Genomic DNA, 24,398 nt, shown 5'->3' with positions numbered 1-24,398 from the left:
GGCCTAGAGCCCACTCTCTGTGCCAGTGCTGGCTCTAATCAGGGCCCGTCCACCAAGTGGCTCGGCTTGGGCCGCTGGCCTGCCAGGATGACAGCTGCTCCGAGACGTCATGCGGTCCGGCCTTCCCTTTCCAGAAGCAGTGCCATGTCAAGCAGAAGAGCCCGCTATGAGTCAACCTTCTCCCTGGGAGGACAGTTTCCAACTGCACGACATTCCTGTACTGCGTACGGAGGGAAGGCAGCAAAGGAACCACGAGAAAGTGACAAGGCTGCTCTGTCGACTTCCATCAGCAGAGGAGGGAGGCTTTAAATGGGTCTGCTTAGAGGTAAGGTTTTCTTTTGGACAAAGGACGAGCCAGTCTCTCTAGCAGGAAGAGAAGAGCCTATGGCGCCCAGGGGCTCAGGCTGGACCCCAGAGGAGGGCAGAGACTCCTGTTGGGACCCTTCTGACCTTGCCCGCCTGCTTCAGGGTGGGCCCTGGGAAAACCAGCACTGTGGGTGATCTGAAGGAGCTGGGGTGAGCAAAAGAGGCTGGAGGCCTCCCCCACAGACTGTGGGAATGTGGGGTGCAGGCCCTGTTGGAGTTGTTGGGCCTGCGAAGGTCCTCCTTCAGCCCCCTCAGGTCTTGGCAAGCAAGAGGACAGGGCCATCTTCCCAGCTGGTGCAATAGGTGAGCATTAAGACTAACTGACTCTGGACTGAGGTAGGCTTCCTCAGGGCTCTCAGACACCACTTGAGGAAGGGCCTTCGGGTGAATCTCAGGGGAAGAACAAATGCCCCAGGCCAAGCAGCAGAGGGGTCCACGGAGTCATTTAATGTAACCATGAAAAGAAAGAGACCTTTCTTTGTACATCAGGCCAGGGAAGTCAACGGGCTGGATTACATTCATGAGAATAACTGGAAGAGAGGAATGGGACTGGACAACAAAGACGGCTGAGGGTGGCTTGTGAGATGTTCCCCCAGGCTGATGAGCAAATTGGTCTTTAGTCCGCTCAGGTGCACAGCTGGCATTCCCAAACAGCCACACTCCTGGGGAACAGACACACAGGCCATGTGGTACTAAACTCCAAATGGCTAAGTAATATCTCAGAGACTCCAGTGCTTTTGAAAATGCTGGCCTGATCTAAGAAGGGTAAGAGACGCATTAAGAAGTTTAGGAATGGCCTGTCTTGTCCAGAACCAAGGTGGCCTCTGATGGGCACCCAGCTCTCTTTCTGGCCATGGTCTGGATGGTACCTGCAGGCCATGCAGAAGAGAGCGGTTTCCCTCTCCGCAGGCTGCTCGGTGACTGAATAAGGGCGACCCCCATGACCCCACTCTGAGTTCCTCTCACAGGGGTGTAACAAGAGAGGTAGCTGGTGAAAGCAGAGTGCTGGATCTGGGGCCAGGACTGCTCTGGTTCAAACCAACATGGGTTCTGCAGGAGGCCTGCGAGCTTGCTTCAATCTGCTAGCTATTAGGACCAAAGTTCAAACGCAGGTCAGGGACCAGGCTGGGACACCTCCAGCCTCTCCATGGCCGACTTTTCCCTCACAGTCCAAGGGTCCTGCAGGGTGTCCAACTCTTCCTGAAGCCCAAAGTGGCAAATCCCATCACAGTTCAAACATCTCAGGTATGCTATTTATGGCACACTTAAAAAAGAATAGAAAAGCTACTTCTACCTGAGCCTCAGTTTTGCAAACTGAGAAAATCTTATTAGAAGGAAATCTTCACGTTCTCTCTGAGGTGATCGTTAGTTTTTCTTCTTTAGTTTTCATTGTTTGGTTTGGATTTCCTCAGCATTATTTCCTTTTTTTCCATCTCCTCTGTGCTTTCTTTTATAAGACAAAGATGCTGTGGACTTGGCTTTCACTTGGTTCACAGTGATTCTATGGCAATGTATTAAGTTTCTTTCTCCTAAGTCCACTGAAGTCTTTTTGGACTTGGAGAGAGCTTTTTAAGAAAGAACTTGCTCATTCAGCAGGATTTTCCTCCCCACCCCAAGCTCTGGTTCTGACCTGGAAAAAATAAGAGTGAGAAAGAGCAAGAGAATCCTGCAGTCCTGACGCTCAACGGCACAAACCACAAAAAAGAAGCTTGCTCCAGTAACGTAATCATGGAGGTTTCTGGCACCTTGGTCTTTCAAGAAAAATACATCCATCTGCTGGCACAGCGACCCATCAAACCAAATCCTGTTCAGCATGGAGTTCCCGATTCATTGGTGTTGGAAAGTCTACAGCGAGGCTGGCCGACCCCACTGGATGACGCCTCCCTGCAGCGGCGTCTATAAACCCCACAGCTGTGTTTTCACTTAAGGCCACTTCTCCTGACTCCATCGCACCTTGTTCCAGAGGCTCATTCTATCCTCATTAAGGTTCAAAATGACAGGTCAAGTCACACAGAGTGAAGTCAGAAAGAGAAAAATAAATATTGTATATTAACGTGTGTATGTGCAATTTGGAAAAAGGGTGTGTGAGTGAAAGCTGCTCAGTCGTGTCCAACTCTTTGTGACCCCATGGACTACAGCCCACCAGGCTCCTCTGTCCATGGAATTCTCCAAGAAATAATACTCAGATGGGTAGCCATTCCCTTTTCCAAGGGATTTTCCCTTTGACCTAGGGATTGAACCTGGGTCTCCTGCAATTCTTCACCATCTGAACCACCAGGGAAGCCCAAAGGGTATAGATGATCTTATTTGCAAAGCAGAAATGGAGACAAAGATGTAGAGAATAATCATATGAACACCAAGGCGGGAAGGGGTGGTGGGATGAATTGGGAGATTGGAATTGACATATATACACCATGTGTGTGTTCTCAGTCAGTCGTGTCCAACTCTTTGTGACCCCCTGGACTGTACCCCACCAGGCTCCTTTGTCCATGGGATTCTCCAGGCAAGAATATGGAGTGAGTATTCTTGCCTGGAGAATATACTGGTTCCCCATTTCCTTCTCCAGGGGATCTTCCCAACCCAGGGGTTGAACCTGCGTCTCTTGGGTCTCCTGCATTGGTAGGTGCACTCTTTTACCAGGCCACATATACACACTCCTGTGTATAAAATAGATAACTAATGAGAACCTACTGCACAGCACAAGGAACTCTACCCAGTGCTCTGTGTTGACCTAAATGGGAAGGAAATCCAAAACAGAGGGGATATATGTAAACATATACCCGACTCACTTTTGCTGTACGGCAGAAACTGACACAACATTGTAAAGCACTTATACTCCAATAAATATTCATTTAAGAGAATGACAAGTCAAAGATTCTCCAAAGCTGAGGTATTTTTACTTGCTCAGAAAAGCCGCCTGTCTCCACAGCTATGGTCAACCCATGGGGAGTAAGTAAGTGTTAGTCGCTCAGTCGTGCCCAACTCTTTGCGACCCCATGGACTGCAGCCCACCAGGCTCCTCTGTCCATGAGATTTTCCAGGCAAGGATACTGGAGTGGGGTGCCATTTCCTTCTCCAGGGGATCTTCCTGACCCAGGGATCGAATCCAGGTCTACTGCACTGCAGGCCGATTCTTTACCGACTGAGCTACAAAGGAAGCCCATGGGGAAGGGTGCTCTTATTTGGGAGTCACAGAGGCCAGACTGGTTGGTTCACTCTGGGTTTGCCTCAGTCAGCAAGCCAGTCCTGTCCGCCATGCGAGGGTTACCTCATGGCTCACCAGCCTGGCGAGGCCACTGGCGCTCTGCCGGCCGTGACCCCATGGCACCTCTGCCTTTCTCACTGGATAAGACCAGCACAGAAGTGCTCACTGCCTTCCCCAGCACCTGGGCTGGCACAAAAGGCACTCCTCTGCCCCAGCCTTCCTGAGCAGGCCCTTCCCTGGTCACTGGGCCTCCTCTTAGGCTCCTCAAATCCCTGAGAAATATGACAACAGGGAACACAAAACATGGGGAGCAAGTCTACAGCTGTCACACGCAGTCAGAGGTGGGGATGGTGTCACGAAGGTGCTCGACACCCCCACAGCAGGAGCTGGTTTGAGGGTCTTCATGGCCAAAGAGGGTGACTTGTGTTGGACATGACCAGATCAGAACCATCTCTGCTCAGCTCTAGGGCTCAAGCCAACCACTCTTTGGGATGGGAGCTGCCTGAAGCTGCTTCCACAGAGGAGTGCCCCTGTGGACGGTGGCGGGCTGCACGTGGCCCCTCCATGTGCATGGAGCTGGCTGTGCATTTTGGAGAGAGACTGTCTGGGTCCCTTGGCATTTAGAATATGTCATCAGTTCTGCGGCCTACCCATTTGCTTTCTAAAGCCTGTGGCTGACCCCAAACTGTGGAGAAAATCCCCTCAGCAGAGCCCCCACTTCGGCATCCTTGCTACCTAGTTTCTACCTCTGCATTTTAAATACTGAAACCAGGATATATGATCACAGGAATTCCTGATCACAGGAATTATGTTCACTCTTCTAGATGTCCTATTACTTCTGCCTCCTAAGGAGCCTAAGTGACAGGCTACCTGCTCACTCAGGGAAGTCGACTCAACTTTGCCCTTGAGTCAAGTTAGGCTGCAGGGAAGTGACATCTATAGATGACATGAGCTTGCTCACTTATCTGCCTTCTTCAAGCTGTGTTTTATCCAACTTTCATCTGAGTGTTTTTGTGAATAACCTTATCACACCTCCTTTCTTCATTGGCCGAACATGTAAAATCTGTCCACTACAATACATAAGGACCTGATATCAAGCCTCATGTGAAGAACTGCCTGTAGTGCCAGGAAAAGGGTCCCTTGACTTTTAATGAGATTTGTTCTAAGAAATAATGTTATGAAATCTCTCTTCTCCGCAAAGCAGGAAGCTACCTCTGCATTTCCGATACTGAAACCAGGAAACATGATGCCCGATCACAGGAATTACGCTCACTCTTCTAGATGTCCTATTACTCCTGCCTCCTCACCTTGGTTCTGATTTTCCATTTTTCTTTCTACTGTATTCATTTTACTGTGTATTCCATTTGTTGTAAGTCTCCTCAAATCTGTTTTGGAAACAGTTAAGAGTACACATAAATAAAATAAAAGCCAAACATACGTAAAAATAGGAGATCCGGGCAAGTTCGAATACAACTTGACTGAACAAGGATCATGATGGTAGGCACTCAGTTTGTGGAAGAAAGAAAACGGGACACGAGCCTCAGAGCCAGTGATCAAGCTGGCTCTATTCTTGAAAAAACAGGAGAGAACAGAATGATCTTCCAGGGAATTGGCCTCAGTTTCCAGGGACTTGAGGAGTTGCAGTTATATAACCCCACGCTGGAAGCCAGCAGCCCTGGCCTTGCCTCTGTTCCTCCCCAGACTCCGGGCTGGTGTGGGGTTTTGAAGGCCTTAGCATTCCCACCTGTAAAATGGGGCTGAGTTCCTTTACGGTCATCCCCATGGTTTGTTTTATGGATGAATGTGAGATACTTTCCAGGTTTACTGGAAGAAAGCCATGGTAATAAATCCCTGCTAAATCTGTCAGAAGAGAAGCTCTGAAGATTTTAGGAGGCCCAGCGCTCACATTTTTAGATGTTTCATAAAGAGGCAGCAGAGAAGAATCCCCTTGCATCCTGGTGTCTTATGTGGCCAAGAGCAACTGTCAAAGTTCATGACTTGATTCCACACCACTGTGTTTCCTTCCACCCAGATGAGGCCAAGTGTCTGGACAACGTATTCCAGGACAACATTCTAAGGTCCCTTCTGGTCTGAGGGCTGCCAATCTGCCCCACTGTCCTGCTCCTGCCTTCACTACAGCAGTGGCTTAGCAGCGCCTCCTGGCAAAACCATCACTGTTCACAGCCATCCAGTCACAAATTGGCTATTGATCGGACAACACTTACTCTATTGCTCACAACAGCCTGAAAGGGACACCTAGGGGAACCATACCTGGGGCTACAGGAGCTCTCTATTCTCATCCAAAATAATGATTAGTGTCTTAAACAGGTTTTTCTTTTTGAACAATATATCACTCAAATAGGTACCATTCTATGGTAAAAACCAGAGAACAGATGAGCACTGTGATCTTTAAAGAAAATACAGAAAGTAGCTTATAGCTAGGATGATATACAAAGATTAAAAACATCTAAGGAGGTTAGGGGAGGATATTAGAAAGGGCTCGGATCCAGCAGAGCAAACTTTCTATTTGCCTTGCTAACTGAAAAATCAGCTTTGGTAATACAGAATCTTTGGATAATCTCGCAGAGTTGAAAATCGTTTTAAGAAACCAGACGTAATGTTCAATGTTAAAAAGAATAAGTTTCACAATAATCTTAAAGAAACAGTTTCAATGGGCAGAAATGTGTTTTCCCTCCAATGTTTGTGTAATCTCTCAAGGGGCTCTGGGCTGGAACTTGGGGGGCTGTCAGAGGCCCCCCACAGACTGCAGGGACCTTGGGGATCCTCTAGGATAACTGTCCAGAGCATTGGACAGGTTTTCTTTCCAGCACTCTTAAAAGGTCACCTTTAGCAGTGACCCTCCTGCCTGGGCACAGGCCTTATATTAGAAAGGAGTTCATTTCACCTGTGAGTGGGGGTCCCTCTAAACAACAAGCAACACTGCAGAGAAGGAATGGGTACAGACACTTAAGAAGCTGGTTTCAAATCCTGGCTTTACTTCCTATGAGCAACTCGACCCCAGGCAAGTTACCTTACCTCTCTGGACCTCAGTTTCCTCCTCTGTAAAATGGGGACAATAACGGTACCTACTTCACAGGGTTGTGTGGAAATCACAGGAGAGAAAGCACATTAGAACAGTACCTGGCTATGGCAAAATAAATGTTCCTGATGTAATAAGGCTTAGAGTTATTCCTCATAATGAGTTGAGATCAAATTTAGAGGACAGCACACTGGAACAAGTGACTGGGGGAGACTCAACAGTTCCAGATGTGATCCCTCTAATACCAGAGGCATTTCCACAGTAAGAGGGTTCAATTTCTTAACTGGGGTGGTATTTGGGAAGCCCCTTCTCTGTGCGCAGGACATGCAGCAGGGGGGTACTCTGCAAGAGGACACACGCTTCGTGGCCTCCCTGTTGGCTTCAGGAGCCCTGCCAGCTCTTGCGGTGGCCGGGAGGCCGTGCTGCTGCGGGGTCGTCCGTCACAGGCAGCCCTACTGGACCGTGTCCCAGGTCTCCTGGGTTGCTCCCCACTGCAGCAGCAGGCAGGGAGGCCACGGTACCCCAATGCGAGGCTCGCGCCTCAACAGAAAAGCTCCCAAGGCCCCGCCAGGTTGGCAGATGTGTCTCAAGGTGGAGCTGCCCGGCATCTCTGCACCAGCAACAACTTGTCTGTTAATCCCTGCCTGGGAAGGGAAGAGGCCGCGACGACCTGCTAGAGCATGGCGGAGGCTGGCTTCTGACAGTCCGGATGTGGGAAAACTGCTTCTATCGTGGTCGGATTCTTCCCATTTATTCTCAAGTTCAAACATGTCTCCAGCTGTATATTTGTTTAACTCTCACACTGTCCAACTAGATCGTCAGCTGCAACAGAGACAGCCCCATCGATTTCTGCTTTTGATCCCCACAAACCTTAAAAAAAAAAAAGAACTCCGAGAGGCTGTAGGGCTGTGCCATTAGCAGCAGAAATAAGAGGTCCCAATATTCAACCAGACACAGCACCGAGCACACCACATGTACAGGTTCTGTTACTGCCATTTCAGGCGAGGAAACCGAGGTGTAGAGAGGTTGAGTAGCTTGCCTACCCAGGGTCGGGTGCTGTATCAACCCACTTGGCAGAGCCAGAAAGGGACCCCAAACCCACCTAACTGCAGTCTGGGCAGTCCCGGGGGCCACACCTGCTATTCCTTCATCTGTGAAGAGGGCACTAAGCTGGATGCTGGGGCTCCAACCATGTTCTTCTCTCTTCTAGATTCCAAGAGACAGAGGACAGTAACTGGGGTTCAGAGCGTCAGTCTTGCAGGGCTCACTGGCAAAGGTCTGACCAAAGAACAACCAAAATTGAAGGCCAGTTGCCTTAGTGAGAAACTGTGCAGACCGTCCGCCCAGCTTCAGGTGGAGAAGCTGGACCACAGAAGGGAGACTCCTGGGTGGGCCTGCCAGAGGCCAGAGCCTGCTGGCAGACTGGGGGTGCCGGGTAAGCCCACTCAACTGAAGGCAAGGGAGAGAGAGCCACGTGGGCTGGCTCTGTTTCTCCAGTTCAATGCACTTGCCCTCTGATTGACACGGCTCAGTCGCACAGTTAGAAGAGCAAAACTGCAGCCAAGGGCTTTCCGGGTTTGCTAAAATGGGAAGTACCAGCCAGCTAGTCAAAACACTGAATAGCAGGAATGAAAAAAAAAAAAAGAGCAACAACAAAAACTAAGATTAATACAGGATCTATTAGTATCCTACTGAAGAAATGTGTTGGGGACCCAGAGAGCCAGTCTCCATTATGTAGACCACGGGCTGTCCCTCACGTCATCTGTAAAGTGAAGGCCTCAGAAGAGAGACTGTCCTGGGCGCCTCTAGCCATGAACTTTACAGTTCTTTGGGCAACTACTTGCTAAACATGCTCCCTGTTCTGCTCAGCACCAGGTGAGGCACCCCAGGAGGCACAAGGGAAAAGGGCAGTCCAGGCTGGCAGAGGTGACCGAGTCACACTGACTCTAGCGCTGCTGGAGCTCAGAGAAGGGGCTGGTAGCGTGGCTGCATGGGAGAGAAAAGGCCTTGTGAGTCTGCAGGACACCCTGATTTGAGTGGGAGATTGCAGGGAAGGGGAGGAAACAGGACTTCGGCTCTGTCTGGGCGCAGACCACACAGGTCACATCCATCACTGTGTCCCCAAGAGTCTTCGACAAAGTAGGCACTCAAGAAATAAATGTTGGAAGAATAAGTGATCCAAACTAGAGAAATAAGAGAGAACATTCACTGTGAATACGTACAAGACTGGTCTGACTACGAAGCAGAGGGCACACCTGGGAACAGATCAAATCACGCTGATGATGGTAACAGGATGAACACGCACAGTAAATCCTTCTGTGCTAAACATGTGCACATTAATGTGTCCTCTTAGTGGATCTCTTAACAACCTCAGAGGGTGAGTGCTGTGACCACCCAACTTTATGGCTGGGGACATGGAGGCTCACAGACACTGGGAGGCCTGCCCCAAGTCACGTAATTGCAGCCCTGGGACTTGAGCCCAGGAGCCCTGACTCTCAGCTCAGTCCTTTCCTGTGAGATGACAGAGGCTCAGATCACCTCTGATGGAGGCTGAATCCCGGGCCCTCTTCTTGGTGTAGGTTCTTCTGCTAGGCCACTTGCAGCTTTCTGATGTGGACTGCCTTCCAAGAGCAGGCAACTTCTGAGCTGAGACCTGGCCTCTTCCCAGGTGCGAGGCTGACGTCCCACTCAGGTGAATTCAACTACACACTTTTCGAGATGACTACAGATTTACTAAAGTAGCAAAAACGGAACAGAGAGGCCCCACCCAGCTTCCACCAAAGGTGACATCTTCTACGATCCTAACACAGTATCAAACCCAGGCAACACACTGGCATGACATGCGTGTCTAGTTCTATGTCACTTAGTCATGTGTAGATTCGTGTAACTCTCACTGCAGCCTGGATATAGAACTCTTCCTTCACCACTGAGGTCTTCCTTAGACGACCTCCCTGTCCCCCACCATCCCTAAACTCCTGGCAACCACAACTCTGTCCTCCAGTTCTATCATTCCTTCATTTTAAGAATGTTTATAAATGAGGTCACATGGTATTTTAAGATAACCTTTCAAAGTTATCCTATTAGTAGGACTTGATCTATCGTTTAGGTTCACGTGCTGTGTGTGTGTGCTAAGTCGCTTCAGCCATGTCAGATTCTTTGCAACCCCATGGACTACAGCCTGCCAGGCTCCTCGGTCCATGGGATGCTCTAGGCAAGAATACTGGAGTGGGTTGCCATGCCCTCCTCCAGGGGATCTTCCTGACTCAGGGATCGAACCTGAATCTTTTACATCTCTTGCACCAGCAGATGGGTTCTTTACCACTAGCACCACCTGGGAAGCCCTTAATCCATTGTTTAGGTTCATAAAAGAATATAAAACAAGAGATGACGATAAAAATTAAGCAGAATAAGAAATGTTTCTATCACGGTTCTGCCATTTCTAGCTATGTGACTTTTGACAAGTTAACCAAAAATCTCAGTTTCCTCATCTGTAAAAATGGGTATAAGGTTTAAGGATTAAATGAGGTAACATCTGAAAGCACTTGGCAAATGGCAGGTGCTCAATAAATTCTAGCTGTTTGTTATTATTAATAACAAGTCAAGGAAGCCTCTGTGCTTCTTTATAGAAAGTCAGGCTCTTAACGGTCACAGACGATTAAGGAAATGACCAGCCAGCCCTTAAATGACCCCAGGTTATTCTTCTCATTGCTTCTCAAGACTCCAGTGTGGAAGCTACCCAGGAACGCTTAAAAGGCGCTTCCAGCAGGCATCTTCATGAGCAAACCCTCCTGAGAACAAGCACCCGCTCCCCAGGCCAGAGTCACCAGGGGGCCTAGAATTCCCAAAGTGGGAAAGATGGCCAAGAGCTCTCTGTTTAGCACAGAATGCCTCCCAAGGACAGCCAGGGTTTGTGCAGAGCCCCCCCACCCCACCCCACCCCGCCAGCAGCACAGGGAGCACAGAGGAGAGGACAGTGCCAAAGAGAGGCAGGGGTCAGACGTGTGATTGAATTAGGTGCTGCATGGATACCCCACAAAGCTCAGCATCACTCAAAGGATGGATGTGTGAAGGGTCACAATGGCCCACACTACCCACAAGGTCACCTTTACCATGACTAGCTATGGAAATCTGAAAAAAAAAAAAGCTCCCCAAAATCTCATATGCAAAGACTCCATTATTCAGTCGAGAGAGCACTTGACTTCGAGGCTTTGAGTAGCTGGGAACCCAGCACAAATGGCTGGCCATATCTTAAGCAACATGCCCAGGGTTCATTGAAAACGGACAAAAACGGGTATTCAGGATCCTTCATGATTTATTGAAAGTGGCATTGTCTGGGCCTCCGCAGGGCACCAGCAGGGGTGGGGTTGAGGGCGCTCCTCCTGACGGCGGGGTCACCCCATGCGTCTCCTGTTCCCTTGGACTTTTCAACTCCCCTGGACCGCTTTCACTCACTCACTCCTTCTCCTTTGAAGTTAAAGAATACTGCCTCATCTATCACTGACATGTTGGGTTTCAAAAGGACTGAGAGTGAATTCACTTTTTTCAAAAAAACAAAAAACAGATGAGAAGAGCTGGGCTGGGAAGAGAGAAGGTAAGGGGTTGGTGGCAGTGGCGGTGGGAGGCTGAGTCCAGAGGATGGCTGCCCTCCCCCGGCTCCGTGCCTTGGGGAAGCCCTGTCCAGCGCCCTGGCTCGTGGTCAGGGACAGAGGCTTCTGCGCTGTGCCACGTGTCGCTCCTCAACGCTCTGTGCGTCCGCACCACCTCACTAGCTTTATAGCATGTTCCCTGTCCTGCTCACTGCACTTGGGCAGGCATGTGTATTTCTAATGCTTCCAGGAACAGGCATAGTTCCCCTGGGGCGGGGTGGTGGAGACGTACCAGGCTTCTGAGGCCAGCTGCCACGCGGGTGTCTTTTAACGGGATGGCCACGGTGTACCTCAAGCTCAGAGGGTCCTCAGTCCTACTCTTGGTCCCTCGATGGTGGGGGGACTCTCCCGGGTGGTGCCACATCCAGGCCGCTGCCCAGAGATCCAGGAACATCCATCCAGGTGCCCCTCCCTTTCTTGGGTTCTGATTCCACTTCCTCAGGGTCTTCCTCACCTGTGGCTTCCCTGTGGCTTCCCGTTGGCTGTATGACTGCAGGTTATGGGGTCTCCCTCAGATGACCACTGCAGCCATCCAACTGGCCCTTTCTAATTCATTCTCCACAGAGCTTCCAGAGAGATCTTTCTGAATTCTCCACAGAGCTTCCAGAGAGATCTTTCTGAAAAGAAAGTCCTGTTCTATCATGCCCATATGAGAAATACTTCAGTGGTACCAAGTTGAATTCAAGAAGGAACTCGTATACCAGGGTAGAACAAACAAGATCCTGTGAGACTGACCCTGGTTACACTTCCAATGGGCTTCCCTTGTGACTCAGCTGGTAAAGAATTCGCCTGCAATGCGGAAGACCTGGGTTTAATCTCTGTGTTGGGAAGATACCCTGGAGACAGGAAAGGCTACCCACTCCAGTATTCTGGCCTGGAGAATTCCATGGACTATATAGTCCATGGGGTCGCAAAGAGTTGGACACGACTGAGTGATTTTCGCTTTCACTTTTCACACTTCCAATGGGGCTTCCCAGGTGGCGCTAGTGGTAAAGAACCTGCCTGCCAATGCAGGAGATATGAGAGACAGGTTCGATTAATGGGTCTGGAAGATCCCCTGGAGAAGGGAATAGCAACCCACTCCAGTATTCTTGCCTGGAGAATCCAGTGGACAGAGGAGCCTGGTAGGCTATAGTCAATAGGGTTGCAGAGAGTTGGACACGACTGAAGTGACTTAGCATGCACACACACTTCTAATAGCATTTCCCACTGTCTCTGTGAGTGCTTCCTACGACCCAGCTGGGCCAATGGCCTGCACCTGCCAGAACACTCCAACCCCCGCACTGCTCTGCCTGGAAGACCCTTGGAGAAGCCATGGCCAGCCTACTCTTATGTGTTCTCCTTTACTGGGACAGGAATCTTCTCCTGGTTCCCATCAACTTTACTGGCTGGCACATGCTCTGGACTACTGTTTCTTACCTGCCCTGCAGTGACTGACACTAAACTGACAATCAGTGTTGTTTTCTGAGTTCTTTTGCTGCAGTGTATTTTCCCATGGATGAAAGATGGCAGGCCTCTACTCAGCTTGGCTGAAGTCATTCATCTCACAGATTTCTGTCAAATGTTAGCTGCACATCCTTCCTTCCCAGGCAAGCAGTCCTTGGCCTCTCACTCACATCAGGCTTTCTTCCCACCACATTACACCCCAGCTGTTCTGAGGAAAGCCCGACTTCAATGGTAGTCATAACCAGCGAGCTGCCTTGTTGACGATAATTTTTAAAAGCCTCTCTCTCTCGGTTATGAGATTAAAGCATGATCGAGTGAGTCACTGACATGGGTGTTTGCATGTAATCGACAAAGTCCTGTGCTTGGCACCATTCACCGTCCGGACTCTGGGCAGCAGTCAGAGGATTTATCCAGAAAGTTTGGAGGTTTTTCTCTTAGCACCCTAACTCTCCTTTATAAGATGCAACCTTCACTATTATGCCCAGTCTTAAGCCAGAGAAAACTCCTATCTGCTTAACAGCCACTCCTGGGCAGTTTCTGAGGCCCACAACTCCTTTCCAGATGGATCCTGAAGGGCACCATACCTGGGTAGGCTGCCAGGACTGAATCCATCCCAAATCTGCCCAGGGGTGTCTGTCTCTTTAATGGAAATGTTTTCTAGAAGAAAACTTCTGGGGCTAGGAAATAAGTGAGGAACCTAAATGTAAATCTTAAAACTATAAAACTTCAACATAGGAATAAATCTTTGTGACCTGGGGTCAGTCAAAGATTTCCTAGCTGTGACACCAAAACACAATCCATTAAAAATTCAGTAAGTTAGACTTTATCAAAATTTAAGACTTTTGCTCTTCAAAAGAGTCTAAAACGATTAAGCGAGAAGGAATAAAGAAACAAGAGAATGAGAAGACAAGACAAAGTCAGGGAGAAAAGATCTCGCAAATCTGATGGAGGATTTATAGCCATAATATAAAAAGAACTCATAAAACTCAGTAATAAGAAACCAAACAATTCAGTTAAGTGGGCAAAAGATACAAAGAGACACATCACCAAAAAAAGAAAATATGCACATGAAAAAGCTCAAGGTCTTTAGTCACTAGGGAAATGCAAATTAAAACCACAATGAAATACCACTACACACCTATTAGCAGGGCTAAAACATACAAACAAACAAAAACCTGGATAATATCAAGTGCTGATAAGCAGGTAAAGAAACTGGAACTATCATACTTTGCTGGTGAGTGGTACAGCCACTCTGGAAAACAGTTTGGCAATTTTTTTTTGCTTGGGTTAAGTGGCTTTATTACAGAAAGCCAAGATTACAGAGGACTTAGGAGTTAGCATTAGGGCCCTTCTTCTTGCCAAAGGTAGGCACAACACTGACAAAGCACAGGTTGTACTGCACACGCCTCTTGGGCCGGCCTGTCGTCGTCTTCTTTTTCCCTTGCTTGGCCACCTTGGGAGTCTGACCTCTCACTTTCCCAGCATGGGCCAGGGAACCATGGACTTCACCTCCAAGCATGCAATCAGCTACTTCCAGGGTGCTCAGAGCCTCCACCCCACACTGGCCCCCAGAGTAGCCTCATCCTCTAGGGGCATGCATGCCAGGAGCAGGACTTGATCTTCTGGAGTGACGCCCTCCGACAAGGCTACAGGAGCCTTGATCTGGGCGACCATCTCCTGGCTGGTCACCTCGAGAGTGTATAGCTCCTAGGCGTGGACTAAGAGCTGTGTGTTGGCGACTAGATCATGGACACCACCGCCGCTACCGCAAAGATGGAGTTGAGAAAGGGCACGCACATCCTCTCTGCCTGCTGCGCGCCACGTCACTGGCAATTTTTTATAAAGTTACACATACACTGACCACATGACCCAGCAAGTCCCACTTTCAAGGTATTCACCCAAGTGAAAACTTAACCATCACACAAAAACCTATAGGCAAATGTTTATGGCAGCATTATTTATAATGGCCCCAAACCGGAAACAACCCAAATATCCTTCAACTGATAAATGGACAAACTGTGGAACATCTATACCATGGAATACTACTCTGCAATTAAAAGGAATGAACACTGATACACACAAAACACAGGGGAGAACCTCAAGGGCGTGATGCCAAGTCAAAGAAGCTCGACTTAAAAGCTACCCACATTCTGATTCTACTTACGTGACATTCTGGAAAAGGTAAAAGTACAGGGAGAGAAAACAGAGGAGTGGTTGCCAGGGTAGGGGAGGGGGCTGACTACAAAGGGGTGTGTGTGAATTTTCTGGGCTGAGGAAACTGTTCTGTGTCTTGGTTGTGGTGTGTGTAGCTTGTTGTTCAGTTGCTAAATCGTGTCTGACTCTTTGCAACTCCATGAACTGCAGCACCCCAGGCTTCCCTGTCCTGCACTATCTCCCTGAGCTTGCTCAAACTCATGTCCATCGAGTCAGTGATGCCATCCAACCGTCTCATCCTCTGTCACCCCCTTCTCCTCTTGCCTTCAATCTTTCCCAGCATCAGGGTCTTTTCCAATGAGCCAGTTATTCGAATCAGGTGGCCAAAGTATTGGAGCTTCAGCATTAGTCCTTCCAATGAATATTCAGGGTTGATTTCCTTCAGGATGGACTGGTTTGACCTTTCTGTTGTCCAAGAGACCCTCAAGAGCTTCTCCAGCACCACAGTTCTAAAGCATCCTTCTTTATGGTCCAACTCTCACACCCATACATGACTACTGGAAAAACCATAGATTTGACTATACAGACCTTTGTTGGCAAAGTGATGTCTCTGCTTTTCAATACACTATCTAGGTTTGTCACAGCTTTTCTTCCAAGGAGTGTCTTTTAATTTCATGGCTGCAGTCACTGTCCACAATGATTTTGCTTGCAGAACCATATACTAAAAAGAGTAAATTTTACTGTATATAAATTATTACCTTACTTGGGGAAAAAAGAGTAATTCTGGCTAAAATTGTGGCTTTTGTGTCTAGGGTTTAGGAGAGTAGTGATAGCAGAAGGAAGCTTCTTCGTTTCATAGAAAGACTCAAGAGCGGATTGAACCCACAAGCGGTTAACACAAAGGCAAGCCAAAATGATAATAAAATACCATTTCCAAGCTACCATATTAACAAAGGTTAAATAAAACCCACAAACTCTCAATTTGGTGAGAGGCAGGGACAATCTGCTATTGTTTCCTGCCGGGGAAAGATCTAAATTAGTTTAACCTCTCTGGAAAATCATCCTATGGCTTGTGTCAAAAGCTCTAAAAAAAACGTGCACGCTGCAAGATACCTAGAAACATGTTATTAGTAGGTGACGGCTATTTGGGGCTTACTTGTTTTTTGCTTTTGTTTTGGCGCTTACTTGCTAATTTAAAATTTTCATAGCGCAAATGTGTTACTTTTATAATACAATCATAAAAGTTAATAAAAAGATAAAGTATCACAGAAAAATAGCTACTCCCCTTTAATCTGGTCATTCTAAGCATATATTCCCAAGGAAATAATCCAAAACAACTGTGATTAACAATGCATAAGAATATTAATTGGAGTGTTATTTATAATAACACTAACAGTAACAGCATTAGGAAGGGTTATGTAAACGGTGGTATGTCTGTACCAAGGGAACGTTTGAGTGATGGGAGGTGGGGGGTGACGTGTGACTTTCCTTCCTTCCTCGCTCACAAATCTTGCCAGCTCTCCCTGTGATTCCAGCATCAGTACTGGCTCTTGAGTGCTTCAGGATACCCCCAGTCTCACCTCCTACTGCAGTGTTCCCTTCACACACCCAACCTAACCGGACCACTCACACCAAGCAGTGGGAGCCCAGCCTTCCTCGCCCCTGCACCTTTGCTTCATGTCCTTTCTTAGCATCCCGGCACACGGCTAACATCCATTTGCTGTTATGTGTCAGGGACCATTCTAAGTGTTTTATGACCACAAGTTATTTAATCTAACAACATCCTCGTAGCATAGCTATTACACGTGGGGTGGGGTTTGGGGAGGTGGGGTGTCACATCTCCAGGAAGCAATTAAGTCATTTCTAATTTACTTTCAGCATTTCTAGCATTTTCTTATAGCAAACTGCTAGTTTTTATTTTGTACAGGAGAAAACTCTTAAAAAACAGAATGACCTTGTTTTAAAGTGGTCCCTTCAAATCACAGCTAAAGTCCTCAGGCAAAATACCACGGCAGCCACTTCCACACTCAGCCCGAACCAACCTGCCCTGTGCGCCTGCTTGTTCTGTCTGTGTCCCTGTTCCCTCCGTGAAACATTAAGCTACTCTGAGAGCTGGGGCCACATTCTAATCTCTTGGTCCCAGTATCCAGCACAGTACTCTCCAACTGGTAGACATGTTTTAACATGAGAAATTAAAAACAGAAGTCAAAAGGGATGGTCTAAAGTTATAAAATACTTTTAAAGCTCTTAAGTTGTCTTTGGTTAAAGACGTCTGTCGTGTGCCATTTAAAACAGGAACAGGAGCAGTTACAGAACGCAGCAACTGGGTTACAATAATGCCATTCTTGAAAAACGTGGGAATTTCCTGAGGAATAACAAACAGGATTATATTTTCAAGTTCTAGACTGTAAAACGGGCACCGTGTCCTGGAGCACCATTGACCACGGGTACATTGACCACAGGGGCACTTCGAGTGCTAGGAACACCTTACGGCCTGCCTCTTCCATACCAACGCCGCAGATTTATGGCGAGCGAGAAGTGTCAGCGAGGTATCTGCCTTCTGCGGCGAGGGAGGGGAAGGGAATAAAGAGACAAGACGACAGGGTGACATGAATGAAGACCTAGGGTGCACTGCATCAGGCACCGAGAGGGGAGATGAGGAAGGAGGTCGAGAGACATGGATGGAGGAGGAAGCGGCCTCTCTGAAGTGGGCTTCTGGAGGAAGTGGGGTGCAGGGGAGCTGGGGGAAGTGAGTAGAGGCCTGGGCTATGCAAAGGCAGGGAAGGATGAGTGAGTAAGGGAGACAGCTGGGTGGGAAACGGGGAATTGACTGCTGAGGGCCTCCAAAGCCAGGGGATGTGTGGATCTGATGGAACTCTCCAGCAGCTCTCAAAGGCTGGTCTAAGATCTACAACACGAGAGGAAGGTTTTCCATGAAGCTCAGCCAGGTCAATGGAAGAGACTGCCCTGAGCTGTGAAATGAAGTCTTCCTTTGTACTGGTGCTAAACTGTTTCATTTATAAAATCGTGGAGGTGGTAGACAGCTGCTGGCTTTTAAAGAAAACGCTCTCGTTTGGCAAATTGTAACCCCCAAATCCTATTTCTCATCCCAGAATATTAACGAAAATCTCACTACCCGTGAAATCTGCTGGAGGAGACAGCAGGTTCTTGAGTGACAGGTGAACGCGGCATTGGGGGAGCGGGGTCTGGCAGAGGGGTTCAGCACAGATGGCTGACCGAACAGCAGCAGCGGAGCCCCCAGCTCACAGAACCACGGAAATCGAAATCAACTGGGCCTGCCCCAAGAAGCAGTCATGGTTGAAATCTAAGGATCAGCTGCAAGGGCTCCCTTTCCCCAGTGCAGGTTTTACTAACGTCAAAGGATTCCATGCCTCTTACGGAGCTGTTTGGCTCATGTTCGAGTGACGTGGGATTTGACATGGGGGCAGAAGGAGGACGTGCAGAGTGTCCTGTGAATAGAAGGGGAGAGTCCAAGAGCTTCCTCATTGTGAGCACAATTACCCAAAAGCCAGGGTCCTGGGAGAGCCAAATCCGTTCTGTCTGTCAAGGCCACTAACCTGCAAGGCTCGCGTCTCAGAGAGAATCGGCCACCGCCCTGCTCGACCCCCAGAAGTTTCTCATGTATCATTTGGTTGGGGTGAGAGCCCACTATCTCACTTCACTGCCCCCTGGAGATGCTATGGACTTAGGTGTGAATCATCTGGGCACACTCTCAATCCCAGCTGTGATGTGAGTTCTCTTCTCAGAAAGCCCAGCAGCAACTAACACAACCCCTGTCTTGTGGAAATCATTTCCATTAAAAGCGAAACCAGGCTCTGATCAGAATTCATAGAGGAAGTGTTAGGCTGGGGATCCCACCGTGGGGTAAGAATCATTTCCATCTCACCAGGGAGATGGGGGATGACAGCTGGTATTAGCTCAACCCAGGAAGGACGCTTTTCGAGAGGCAGGTGCAGGTGGGAGGGATTGGGTGCCTGGCCCACCTTTCTAGGCTGGCAAATCACGTTGCGGACAAGCCTGAGCATCTCCATCTCCAGACTGGCACGCTGGGGGCCTCTGTGCCTTCCCCTGAGAGCCACTCTGCCAGGCTCCCTGAGGGCACAGAGGGCTGAGGATGCAGAGGTGCACACAGAAGTGCTCAGGAAGCCTTAGAAGCATTGCCAGCCCCCTGGGGAGCTAAAGCTTCCTGGCTCCTCACACCTGTCCAGGCAGCTCCTCCATGAGAAAGGCCTCATTACACCCTGTCCTAAACCCTGTATGCCCTGGCAAGTAGTCAAACACCCAAGCCTTTTATTCAAAACAGGAGGAAGCCTCTCTGATTCATAACGTGTGTTTGCTTCTCTTACATAAGCACACCTCTCTTCCAGAGCTAGTCCCTCTCCCAGATCATAACTACCATTGTTTTTTTTCAAAAAGACCAGTGTGTATAGAGATGCTTAGAGACCTTGAAACACCCTTAAAAACAAGCACTGGGCAGCGGCTAGAGACATAAAGATGAACAGATGCTGTCCTTAGCCCGAGGGAACTCATAGTTTCAGAGAAGGAGACAGGGAAGCGAATGGAAAATGTGAAAACGTGAAAGCAATGTGAAAACATGATCCAGACAGGTGTTGGGTGTAAATAAGATGCTCTGGGAGCCCTAAGCGGGAGGGCAGGAGGGGCTGGCCAAGGCAAGCTTCTCTGCAGCAGGATTTGGAGTTTCAGTTTTCAGCTGCCTGAAAACTTAAGACAGGTCTATAGGGGTGGACGGAGAAGGCAATGGCAACCTACTCCAGTACTCATGCCTGGAAAATCCCATGGACGGATGAGCCTGGTAGGCTGCAATCCATGGAGTCGCTAGGAGTCGGACATGACTGAGCGACTTCACTTTCACTTTTCACCTTCATGCACTGGAGAAGGAAATGGCAACCCACTCCAGTGTTCTTGCCTGGAGAATCCCAGGGATGGGGGAGCCTGGTGGGCTGCCGTCTCTGGGGTCACACAGAGTCGGACATGACTAAAATGACTTAGCAGCAGCAGCATAGGGGTGAAGGTCCTCCCTTCTGTAAGAGATGAGCCGGGATAACAGGCAAGCAGAAAGAGCCAGAGGGCAAGCTGAAAAGCTTCTAGAGGTTGAGTGGGAGCCATGTTTACTTTCTGAAGTTATATAAACACCAGTCTTCAGCCTTCTGCTGAGGATGCGTCCTAGCTATTCTGACCAAGAGCTGAAGCATCAGCTACTTACCGGTGCTCAATGGAGGGTGCCGAGCCGCAAAGGCCATCCCAGCACTCGGTGCCCAGCTCCCTGTCTGAAGAGCATACACCCCTCCTCCCTCGAGTCGCCCCATCAGAGTTTCCTTTTACAGCATTAACTTCTGAGCTGTTCCAAATGCCTAAAGTGGCTCAGGCTGCCTTTCTCTAATCCAAACTTCACCAGTAATAGTTGGGCGATTTTGATCTCAATCTGACTTGTGTGTCTATTTCTCAGTGGGTCCAGAACTCAGATGGGAGAGGAGTGTGATGGAACACATCCCTTGAATCTCGATGGAGTGGGCATTGGCTGGCCCTCAGCTCTTCTTCACCAAGCATGCCTTTCACTCTGATCATCTTGTGATTCTGGACTGCCCTTCCCAAGCAGCCTGCTTTCACTAACTCCATCTACCTAAGAACCATGAGGCTGGATATTCCTTTAGCCCTGTGTCAGCTTACTATGCCTTGCTTTTATCTTACTGAAGTTTCTCATAAGCACATAGAAAGTGAAAGTCGCTTAGTCGTATCCAACTCTTTGTGACCCCATGGATGATACAGTCTATGGAATTCTCTAGGCCAGAATACTGTAGTGGGTAGCCTATCCCCTCTCCAGCAGATCTTCCCAACCCAGGAATTGAACCAGGTTCTCCTGCACTGCAGGCAGATTCTTTACCAACTGAGCTACCAGGGAAGTCAACTTACTACGCCCTTGCTTTTATCTTGCTGAAGATTCTTGTAAGTGCAGAGCTCTTCACAAATTCAGCTCTTCACAAATTCACTAAACACCTCTAGGGTAGAAGAAAGTTTGTCTTCCACAGCCCTCAGGCTCCTTTGTAGGACTAGAAGCGGTAGTTGTAACACAATAGGAGCCCAAGAAACATCTGTCCAGTGAGGGCTAGAAATCATGTCTGAGTCTGTATTTTTAACAACTTCCAGAATACTACTCCCTGCATTCCTTCTAATTTTTGAAAATTATGAGTAAATGACTATGTGACATGCCTAAAGGGAGGGTGAGCACATGAAAGTTTAGGGTTATAATAACAAGCTGCTCAGCAGACCTACTCCAACACTTAATGATATGCGTTAGTTTTTATGTGTATGCTAACAAGACATAAACAGTGATCAGCTCACACAAGTGGGTGTAATTAGTGTTGTTTATATACAACCAGGTCAAGTTTTCAAGTCTCATCCATGCCTTGGGATGCATAAATGTGGACTGTTTTCCCTGATTCCACATGAAATTAAAGTGTGATCGCTAAGTCACTCTCTCCCTCAAAGGAAGGACTGCAACACCCTCTGACTGGGAAGTCCTGTGCCCCATGCCCCCCGAGAGCTGGAGCCCGAGGCTATTCCCTCCCCAACCTCACTCCCGGAGCCTCTCAAGAGAGCACAGACCCTGGGCTGTGGATTTACTTATAAATGAGATGTACACATGGAAATGAAAATCCTGCTTATATGATTATCATGAAGCTGGTAAATGGAAAAAAGAGGGGGAAATCTGACAGGGTGATAAATACTCTTCAAGCCTCCCTGGTTCTAGAACGATCTCCATGGCTTGTCCACATTCAACCAGAACCCTGAACTTCTAGTAGAAGCCTCCTGTGCTGTTTATCACTACCCGAAAGAGAAGGGTAGCGATTCTTATGGTGGCAGAGATGACATGGCTCCCATATGGCTACCTCTAGGTGAGCCCGACCGATCGACCGACCGACCTCCAGACCTCTATGCCCACATGCTTATTCCACATCTCGACCTGTTCTGTCTCCAGGTGGCCCCTCAAACTCAACTCTCCTCTCCAAAGGTACTCAGGTACTTCTCAGCTCTCCTAATCTAAGGTACGTCCTTGTCAGTTGTAGTACTGCATCAATGCACGTGCCCGAACCTGAAGCCTGAGTCCCTGATTCAACTCTCCTCCCTTGGACTTCCCTGGTGGCTCAGTAGTAAAGAATCTGCCTGCCAGTATAGGAGACACAGGTTCAATCCCTGGTCTGGGAAGATTCCACATGCCTCAGAGCAACTAGGCCTGTGCACCACAACTACTGAGCCTGTGCTCTGGAGCCTGGGAACCACACAACTTCTGAGCCCACATGCCCTAGAGCCTGCGCTCTGATAGAAAAGCAGCCCCAGCTCTCATCGCAACTAGAGAAAAGCCTCGATAGCAAAGAAGATGCAGCAGAGCCAAAAAACAAAACAAAACACGTCTCCTCCCTCAGCACCCGCGCCCCTTCCTTCCACATCTAATTAGGACAAGGCTTGCCAATTTGTCAAGGCTTGCCAATCTTCCTTCCTCTCTCGATCTGTAATTTTCTACCTCCCCACATTCTCAATCTCAGGTCTAGCCCTCATCATTCCTCTCCTGAAATATAAGCTTTCTTTTTTATTTCTTCTCTTTCAGTCTACTCTCCATGAGGCAGCCAGTAAGCTCTTCTAGAACACAGTTCCGTTCATGTCCCTTCTGTGTCTGAAATGGTCCCACGGCTCCCATGCCCACTCCTGCAGAATTCGAGCCTGGCCCCTGCCCTCTCCCATAGCTGTCCTCTCTCATCACACTCCACGATCTGGAACAATTGGACGCTGTCCAAAGGTGCCGTCTCGCACCTCTTCCATGCCTGCAATAGCAGTTTGCCTGAAACGCACCCCCCTTGCATCCAGAGCCTGGCTCGCCCCTCAAGCTTTTTAAAGTCTTGTTGTGCACACCATCCCTGCTGGGACGTCATCCTGGATCCCGAGACGGGGCCCGTCCTCTCGCATGCGGTCTCATGCCCCCTGGGACGGCTCTGCACCGTGCCTTTACTGTGTGGTCTGCTGGTTCCTGCACTGCACGGAAAACTTGAGAACGGGGACTGTTCGTTTCCAGCACCCACCACATACCTGCTTTCTGTACTTAGTAAACATTTCCTGAAGACAGGCTGAATAGAGGACCCTGTGACTAAGAAAATACAGACCAAGGCTCCCAACACATCCAGCCGCCTGATCAACAGCTGTCTCTTGTGTGTAAGTGAGGACATAAGGAACAAGACAGGAAGAGCCAGGCAGGATGGTCATGTCTATCCTCCTTGTTGTTGCTCAGCTGCTACGTCGTGTGTGACTCTTCACGATCCCATTGGCTGCAGGTTCCCCTAGCCTCCACTATCTCCCGCAGTTGGCTTTTATTCACTTCCATTGAGTCAGGATGCTTCTAACCATCTCATCCTCTGCTGCCTCCTTCTCCTTCTCTCTTCAATCTTTCCCAGCATCAGGGTATTTTCCAATAAGTGGGCTCTTTGCATCGGGTGGCCAAAGTATTAAAGCTTCTGCATCAGTTTTTCCAGTGAATACTCAGGGCTGATTTCCTTTAGGGCTGACTGGTTTGATCTCCTTGTTGTCCAAGGGACTCTCAAGATTCTTCTCCAACACCACAGTTCAAAAGCATCAATTCTATGGCACTCAGCTTTCTTTATGGTCCAACTCTCACACCCGTACATCACTACTGGAAAAACTATAGCTTTGACTAGATGGACTTTTGTTGGCAATGTGATGTCTCTGCTTTTTAATATATTGTCTAGGTTTGTCAGGAGAAGGCAATGGCACCCCACTCCAGTATTCTTGCCTGGAAAATCCCATGGACGGAGGAGCCTGGTAGGCTGCAGTCCGTGGGGTCACTAGGAGTCGGACAGGACTGAGTGACTTCACTTTCACTTTTCACTTTCCTGAATTGGAGAAATAAATGGCAACCCACTCCAGTGTTCTTGCCTGGAGAATGTCAGGGACGGTGGAGCCTGATGGGCTGCCATCTATGGGGTCGCACAGGGTCGGACACGACTGAAGCGACTTAGCAGCAGCAGCAGCAGGTTTGTCATAGATTTCCTTCCAAGGGGCAAGCGTCTTTGAATTTTCCATCCTCCTTGCTGCTGCTGCTAAGTCGCTTCAGTCGTGTCTGACCCTGTGCGACCCCATAGACGGCAGCCCACCAGGCTCCCCATCCCCAGGATTCTCCAGGCAAGAACACTGGAATGGGTTGCCATTTCCTTCTCCTTTTCTGGAACGTATTATCACACTGTACAAAAATTAAACAGCAGAAAGCTGGAATGCTCATTTCTTAAGAACAACCATATTACAGAGAAGGAACAGAAACATGCTTAACGGTAGTTTTAAATGCATAATTCAACAAAATACACTGCTGCATACAGCAGCAGGGGTAGGGTTGGGGAAGAAACGCCACTGAGCTTGCTCAGAGTCAAGCTTCACTCTGACAGTTGCCACTTCAGCACACCCTACCAGACGGTGGAGCCAGCGTCTCTGCACATGGGCT

General features: G+C 48.7%; 1 protein-coding gene, 1 long non-coding RNA gene and 1 pseudogene across 7 annotated transcripts in view; 1 reads left to right on the top strand and 2 right to left on the bottom strand.

Moving 5' to 3' along the window:
• Window positions 1-24,398, bottom strand: part of DIS3L2 (DIS3 like 3'-5' exoribonuclease 2) — a 361,295-nt gene that overhangs the window by 59,755 nt on the left and 277,142 nt on the right. The window lies entirely within an intron of this gene.
• LOC104971329 (uncharacterized) lies at window positions 75-2,419 on the top strand. The gene is made up of 2 exons (XR_805111.4): window positions 75-325; window positions 1,984-2,419. It is a non-coding gene; the product is annotated as an uncharacterized lncRNA (long non-coding RNA).
• Window positions 10,530-14,533, bottom strand: LOC112443595 (ubiquitin-like FUBI-ribosomal protein eS30 fusion protein; annotated as a pseudogene).

This window comes from Bos taurus, chromosome 2 (assembly GCF_002263795.3).
Source record: "Bos taurus isolate L1 Dominette 01449 registration number 42190680 breed Hereford chromosome 2, ARS-UCD2.0, whole genome shotgun sequence".
Classification (NCBI taxonomy): Eukaryota; Metazoa; Chordata; class Mammalia; order Artiodactyla; family Bovidae; genus Bos; species Bos taurus.
This window is presented reverse-complemented; position numbering and strand designations above follow the sequence as displayed.